Genomic DNA, 6,455 nt, shown 5'->3' with positions numbered 1-6,455 from the left:
CTGCTGAGGGTCAACGCTCCGGGACGATTAGCGAAACAGATGGAGATTAGTTTTGCGAGGCCGCCGCGGTTGGAAGGGAAAGGGGTCGTTAACACCACCGCGAAGGGCGGTAAATAATGCTCGGCCAGAGGCGCTCGCCTTACGACACAGTGTCTGACCGCTGACCGTCCGAGTAGTCGAGCGCGAGCAGCATGCGAGCTTCCCAAACCTCACCTCGACTCCAAATAAAGCAGCGCAAAGTCTCGACCTTCCTCCCTTTTGGCATCTCATGCAGACTCATTTTCGTTTCCTATTTTGGAGAATAACGCCTGCGCTGTAAAAGTTGGGGAGTACTTTTCCCCCATCCATTTTCCTGCCGGGCCAGAAGAATGGCGTATGATAATAAAAATATTCCGTATGACTCGCTCAGATGTGGGCCGCATCGATCAACTGAAGGGGGTGGGGTGCGTGACAAACCACGTCAGTCCCATGACACCCGGCGCCTATGCCTGATGAAAAGTTTTGTGTCGGGGCGTGCACTCTCTGTGGTAGTTTATTGAGCGAAAGAAAGGAACACAAAGAATGTATCGAACAGAAAACAACTAACAACAAAAAACCGAATTACGTATTATTTTGTTGCTGTGTCATCTTTTGGTATGCGTTTTGACGTCGCGAAATTGAATCTTAACGACGTTTCTGACGTTGTGTGTCTTTCGTGGCGTCCCTAGAGCCTTGGAGCCGGAAGTAGGTAGGTGTGGCTCTGGTGTGCATATCTACGTTTGATGTTGCTTTTGTCGTCCCCCGGGGAGGGAGCGGCTGCAGGGCTTGTAGGGCTCAGTACATCCGCTGGGCCGAGCGCTCCGGCCCCCAAACCCTCAACGCTCGCTTGCGAGGCTCGCTGCCGCCGCTTGGCGATACCGAAACCACCAGCAACACGGCCCACCTGGCCGGGGAGGAAGGAAAGTCGAAGGAATAAAATGAGGGAAAAGGTTAGGAAGAAAAAAAGGAAGGCAGGAAGAAGAAATAAAAAGGCCCTACAGAGTCCGTCTCGGCCCCAAGTGGTCCCCGGCCCCCTGGGAGAGGTTGCTGCGGTTCTTTTCTGTCCCTGCCGCGCCACGCTGCCATGCTAGCAACCCCCGCCCCCACCATGTCTGTGGTCGAGCAGCTAGGGAGGTACCACGCAGGATTAAAATTCTCTCTCTCTCTCTCTCTCTCTCTCTCTCTCTCGCTCTCTCGCTCTCTCGCTCTCTCGCTCTCTCGCTCTCCCGCTCTCTCCCGCCGCGACTGGAGGGATTTGAACCCTCGTCCTCATTATATCACAAGAAAGCTGCTGCTCAGCGAAAAGTGATAAACCGAGCGTGTCAACGGAGTGTCCGAGGGTGGCATTCCAACTGCTTTGGGGGTCGCGCACACGGTCTTCACATCTGTATTTTCAAGAGAATTTGTTTTGCCACGCAAGATTATTATCCGACTTTTGGTCCTGTATAATAAAAAGAACACGTACAGTGCCCTTCGTTTCGCAACGGCCAAAATATGTGCCTACGTGTGTTGGGATTGGGAACATCATTTTGTCGCATCCTCTCCTTTACTTTGCGGAGTATGCATACGACCGCCCTCTCGTCTGCGCACATTATTGTTTGCCTGGTGTCCCATCCTGTGCGTTTACACCAGCCGCAGGCTGATTGGGCGACCATTGCCGTCGCACGCTGGCCCCGGTCACACCACGCCAGGCCTCGCCATGCCGCGCCTGCGGCGGGGTTGGTACGGCACGTGGACCTGGCGCTGTCCGGTATGGATACTGGCTCCAGGGCGAACGGCCACTGCGCTTGTTTGTGGGGGTGTCTTGCTATGTGAGTACTGTAGTAATAACAAATGTAGGACATAGGATTGTTTTTAGTGATACGTGGCGTGCAATGAAAACTTTTACGCAGCACATATTGTTGTGCTGACTTCTTTTTGGAATAGTTGTTTTAACGCACTTTATATGTAGCGTTCCCTAAACGTGCTGCAAAATTTAGTGCTAAAATAAGAAAAATGGGCGCTATTCTTAACTTTGCTCCACACAGAAGCATTAAAATTATTAACTTCAACAGTCCGTGAAGAGTGCCGAGTCTCACCTTTCCTTTGTGTTCCCTGCTAGTGTCGAGCAGCTCGCGCGCCTGTTTGTGTGTTCCCGTTTGGACGCGGTCCAAGGCACAGCGCACTTCCCGCTCTTCCCTCTTCTGGGACATGGACGGCGCGGCGCACCTGGTTCAGGTGACGCGTCGAGTGAGAGCCAAGAGGAAGAAGGGAAAGGAAATAAGGAAAATAAAATACGCTAACGCGTTTAACGTACCGAGTTTTCACGCAAGCAATTCCTTATGCCAGTTTTAACAATCGCAATTAAACTTCCTAAAGTTAAAACTACTGTACAATTTCGTTCCAGAAAATAATTTGTCCATGATCTGCTGGGCCACAATCTTTTTTTGAATGGCTGGGAAAGATCTAGGAGGTACCATTTTATTAATGGATGTAAAAGAGGAGGAGCGACAATGTGCGGACAAAAGGCCTCGGCAAACGCGTGTGCAGTAGGCTTCTCCCGGAGCCTAAAAAAAAGCAGTCGGACTTTGGAGAATCGGTTGGGATTTCCCACGGGACGCCGGGCGCCTGCTGTGGACCGGGTCGCCTCAGTTTCTGTGTCGTCCCTCTTTCCTGGCTCGGTCCGTCATTGTATCGGCATCGGCGCGTCCGTCCTCGGACTTGGGAGAGCGCCTGGGAGGTAGGCCGGCCCGTCGAGCTGCTGCACGCCGCGGGTGTGCCTACCCAACAGGCGCTTTTCTGCCCCGTGGCCGGTAAGGGGCTACAGGGGTGCACGCAGGCCTCGCCCAAATGCAACATCAAGTGCTAAGAACCCACCTCCCTCCCCCCTCATGCTCGCTTCCTCTCGCACGTCCGGTTTACAGCGCCCTTCCGGCGACCCTGCCACCGCCTCGCCTCCCCCCCCCCTGTTTCTGGACGACGGCACGAGAAAGTTGGTCCGGAAACTGGAGTAGCCGGGCGTGGCGCGGCGTGAGGGGCTAAGGATGAAAAAGTGGCGCTGGCCTTGCATCGTGAGAGGAAAGGAGAGCCGCGCGCTCTTGCTTCCCTAGGCCGCCCGGACCAGGGGTCGGGTCGGGCCGGGCCGGGGAGAAGTTCATCGAACAAGTTTTCTTTCGCCCTTCCCCTCCGCCTCATCCGGCCCACCTGCTCTCCCGGCCAGGCGCGACTTAAATGAACTATGTTGTTGTCGCGTTAGCAGGGAACATCCTCATCAGCCGGACGGGTATGTTAATTGGGCTTTCCTTTTTTATCTTTTATACACATTATTGTTATTAGATTATATTGAAGCCCGAGTCCGCAGCGCGTCTTTTGTATGAAATAAAGTAAGAACAAACAGTGTATTGGGCTGTGTAGGCCAGATAAGGGCTCCATGAAGACTGGCTGCAGACTGGCTGTCAGTAACACAATAACCTCTCCGCCCCCTTTCCCCCACTACTTGCGCCCCACCCTATTCCCCCGCATCTTGCCCCTTCTCTCTTTCTCTCCTCCTCTCTGCTCCGCTAGTGATGATATAATTGAATGTCGGCTCAGCTGCGATAAGTGGCAGAATAGGTTTGCCTGCGCTCTAATTCGTTCCATCTTTGGAAGCTTTTGTGCTGCGGTGTTCGGTTTTGTCTTTTGCACAGGAATGGGAGATGGAAAGGTTGGAGATGGAGAACGCATTCACCCGTAAGGTGGAGAGGTTTGCTGACGACAAATGCCGGCTGGTTGTGATTGTAAATGCTCCCGCCACCCTTGTCAACCCTTTTCAGATACCATATTCGGAAACCACCTCAAAGATAACGTTTCATTCCAAAGATATAAGTCACAGCTGCTGATTAAGTACACTGCTGTAAAAAAGTGACCCTTGTGAGTTTTGTTGGTGTCTTTCTTACCCACACGAGCCCATAGCCCATATTTGCCGCATAAAATAAGTCCCCCGGTGGGATCCCGGGGGTCAGTAGTAGGAGAAGGGCTGGCGGCTATCTTTACCGAGGGTGTGGGATGGAGTGGTATAGAGAAGCAAAGTGATGGCGGCCGTCACCGCCCCGTGTCGCTTGCCCGCCTAGCCCCGTCGGTCCGCCATTACGTGACGCCAGTAAAACGTCTCGCTTTACCGCAGCGTACGTTACGTTGTCGAACGTGTCTCTATAAATTTCTCATATCGGGAATAAAATAAAAAGGCAAGGAGGTGGCCACTCTATCGAAATATTTAGGATGGAAAATTCGTGATATTTTGGGGTGTTCAAACGCAAGCACCGTGTCTCGCCGTGTCTAATGCCTACAGGTGTTTAACAACAAATATTAGTTCCTGTAAATATTGGATAAGCTAAACAAACGGCTTTTAGAAGTATTTAATTGAAGGGTTGCAACAATACTCAAAGTTTGAATTGGAGCTCATCAAAAGTATTTTTGTCAAGGTGCGTAGAAGCTCACACAAGTTAGTTGCCCATTACAGATACCAAGGGCCGTGATATATATTTTTCCTGCCCTCTCTCCGGCTGTGAATATGGCTGTTTGTTCGTTCCCTTTGCAGCGCTGCGGTTATCTTCATGTCTGCTCGTCTGAAATGGAGTTTCTGCTGGCAATAATGCCACTTCAAAGTCAACATCCCTATCGGATGCTTTCTCTCTTCTCCCTCGCGTGCGCGCTCAACTCTTTCTCTTCTCTCTCTGTCTCTGTCTCTCCCTCTCCTTCTCACCCCTCTCTCCTTGATTGGGTTGGTCGCTAGTATGACTAGGTTCAGTGTACTCATCGCTGTGGGTCGACATGTTTCCAAATCGATCTGTTTGCCGTGTGTGTTTCTGTCTGTATTGTGTGTGTGTGTGTGTGTGTGTGTGTGTGTGTGTGTGTGTGTCCTCGTGCTTCGAACAAAGCCTTGCACGGATGGAAAGCGCCACCGACCTACCTTACTGCTTAATAAGGCAAGATGGTTAGAAATGGAATCCCCCTTGCGACTTTTTTTTTCTGCAACAGAAAATTGTACCTTTGCGCGTGCAGCCCGACCTGCTCTCCCCGAAAGCTCTCTCTCTCTCTCTCTCTCTCTCTCTCTCTCTCTCTCTCTCTCTCTCTTTCTCTCTCTGTCTTCCTCCCTTTCTCTCACCCTGCTTCCTCCTTTGCCCCGGCACTCTAATTCATTTTGTAATCCCATTAAGGAACTAGCGCAGCTCAAGGTGCACAAAGAGTTGGAGTTACGAGGGGGGTTATGAGGCGGGCGGGAGGCGGACTTGTCGACGCGTACGTGGAGACCGCACCAAGTGGCCCCCACGCCCACGCCTCGCCTCGCCTCCCGCGTCTCTTCCGCTCCCCTCTCCTCCCCTCCCGTCACTTTTCTCGGGGGAACACGTCGGGCTCGTGTGTGTGTGAAGCTGGCAACGTGCAGATACGGGTACACTGTATCTGTCGACTCCCACCCCTCCCCTGCTCTGCTCGCAAAGCACGCCTCATTTCTTCTGATCGTCCGCTCTGTGTGTTCTTCTTTATATCCGCCTCATCTCCCTGATGGAGTACATGATGCTGTTTCAATCCTCGTGCTCAATTCGCTTTGCTTGTTTCTCGTGTGTTCCAGGGGAAGGCAGATCATACGACGTCATCTTTCGCTGCAGGAAGGCCGTCTAGCAAGGTAAGGCAAAGGCCATGTTCCATAATTTATGCATTTACTCAACTCATCGCCCACCTCTAAACATTCCAAGGTGTCGTTATAATTTTTCCTTAAGTAGAAAAATATATAGCAGAGACATCAACAATACTGGCGAGACGATGTCCGACTACTTGCGTTTCGTTTTGTAGCACACTTTTGAGCTTTTACTTGGACTGGAATTGGTGGTATATTGTTGTGCCATTCACCGTCATGATCTATTATGAAATACCGTTCGCCAGTCACACACTCACACACGCACGCACCATGTGTATTGTGTACGGCTTCCTTTTCCCCCCTCCCCCCTTCTCCGAGCTCAGTTATGTTATCTGGGAATGAGAGGGCCGAAAAGCTCGGCGCCGGCGGCCGGCCGGCCCACCATCGGGCCCCACCTTTGTGTACACTGTAAAAAATTTCTATGGTAGATTTCCTATAAATGTATCTGCAGCAATTCACATATACATGTATAGGAATTTTCCCATACAGGCGTGTGGTAATTCTACCATACACGTTAGTATTCTTACCATTCAAAGTATAGGAATTTTCCTATACATCTGTGTAGGATATGTACTATGTGTGTGTGGGATTATCCCTACACGTGTATAGGAATTTTCCTATACACCCGATGCTCTTTCAAAAAAGAAAAAGTTTTTTTCAACCACTTCCCCGCCGTTTTCCCTCGTGCCTTGTCGCCTTCCTGCCGCCTTTCGGTTAATTCATTTAAGTAAGTGAGCATTGATACAATTATGGAATACCTTACCGGATGGAGAGTTGAACCTCG

General features: G+C 51.2%; 1 protein-coding gene across 2 annotated transcripts in view; it reads left to right on the top strand.

Annotated features, from left to right (window-relative positions):
* The window catches only part of LOC113213894 (uncharacterized), a 120,544-nt gene that overhangs the window by 26,599 nt on the left and 87,490 nt on the right, over positions 1 to 6,455 (top strand). For both annotated transcript variants that reach the window (XM_052270844.1, XM_052270845.1), the window contains one exon: positions 5,606 to 5,659. The gene's annotated coding sequence lies outside the window, so the exon portion shown is untranslated. The remainder of the gene's footprint in view (positions 1 to 5,605; positions 5,660 to 6,455) is intronic.

The sequence above is a fragment of the Frankliniella occidentalis genome, unplaced genomic scaffold (genome assembly GCF_000697945.3).
Source record: "Frankliniella occidentalis isolate FOCC.00 unplaced genomic scaffold, Focc_3.1 Scaffold141, whole genome shotgun sequence".
In the NCBI taxonomy this organism is placed as follows: Eukaryota; Metazoa; Arthropoda; class Insecta; order Thysanoptera; family Thripidae; genus Frankliniella; species Frankliniella occidentalis.
The sequence above is the reverse complement of the archived record's forward strand: the minus strand, read 5'-3'. Positions and strand labels throughout refer to the sequence as shown.